At 40.1% G+C, this 1,235-nt stretch overlaps 1 protein-coding gene across 2 annotated transcripts in view; it reads right to left on the reverse strand.

Annotated features, from left to right (window-relative positions):
• Window positions 1-1,235, reverse strand: part of LOC106872195 (gonadotropin-releasing hormone receptor) — a 787,632-nt gene that overhangs the window by 770,854 nt on the left and 15,543 nt on the right. The window lies entirely within an intron of this gene.

Genomic DNA, 1,235 nt, shown 5'->3' on the forward strand with positions numbered 1-1,235 from the left:
TAACCCTAACCCTAACCCTAACCCTAACCCTACGGTTAGGGTTAGGGTTAGGGTTAGGGTTAATTGTTTCAGAATCGTTTGTTTATGTAGTCGGCACTTAATGTATATCGGCTGAATGGACGTCAGTGATTGGTTGAAATTACAGAAATACGACAACTTTAACATGGAATAATTTATGGATTTCTTTTTTTTTTAAGAAGACTAACAGAAAAAAATGTTTTATATGACACATTCTACCAGTGTTCCAAGTTTCAAAGTGTTTCGTTAATGAAAAATGTGGCCCCCGTTTTAAAAAAGATCCAAATGTCATCTTCGCTGTATGTCAAGCATTGCCTTGATGGAAGAACACTTTTCGTCTTGAAACCAATGATAGTCGTTTTTCTTCTAGCGCTGACTTAGGCATAGATCTTTGTTATCGTTTTGTTTGGGTCTGAAAGCTCAAAATGGACTACACCTTTCATATCCCACCAAACAGATAACAACACCTTACGTGAGGGAAGATCTTCATCCTAGGGTACCGGTGTTTCTCTTTCCCCTACCCACTGTCTTCGGCGCTTGAGATTTTTATAGAGAACCCATTTCTCGTCACCAGTCACTATTTCGTCCCAAAAAGGTTCATTCGTGGGACGTGAGAGCAAAGAGCAGCACACATTCACTCTCGGCGCGCGATTAGATTCAGAAAGTTTGTGAGAAACCCATTTACTCAATTTTCTGACTTTCCCGGTGTTACGCAGGTGTCGATGAACGGTTGAATGACCAAATCTAAGCTTCTCTGCTAGTTCCTCACGATGGGATTTTGTTCCACCAAGGTATGCAGGACGACCTCGTCACGTTCTACAGATCTTCCAGGACGAGGCTCGTCTTCTAGGCTGTAGTTTCCGGCTCGGAATTTGTGGAACCACCGTTGACACTGGCTGACGTTTATTGCGCGATGCCCATATACTGCATCAATATTCCTTGCATTTTCCGTTGCGTTGTTGCCTTTATTGAACTCATAAAGCAAAATATGCCGAATATATTCCTTTGTCACTTCCATTATAGCTTTGAAAAAATAACTGTATAAATTGAAATGCACTCTTCAAAACTTGCACTAAGAATAAGGATATGGTAAAATTACTACCTGCTTTTATAACAAGTTGATGCAGGTAGTTTATCCCGTCCCACTCCAACTTTTAGTTCATGCAATTGAAAACACCCGCATTATTTATGGGATGACCCTATATATATATATATAT

The sequence above is a fragment of the Octopus bimaculoides genome, chromosome 9 (genome assembly GCF_001194135.2).
Source record: "Octopus bimaculoides isolate UCB-OBI-ISO-001 chromosome 9, ASM119413v2, whole genome shotgun sequence".
NCBI lineage: Eukaryota > Metazoa > Mollusca > Cephalopoda > Octopoda > Octopodidae > Octopus > Octopus bimaculoides.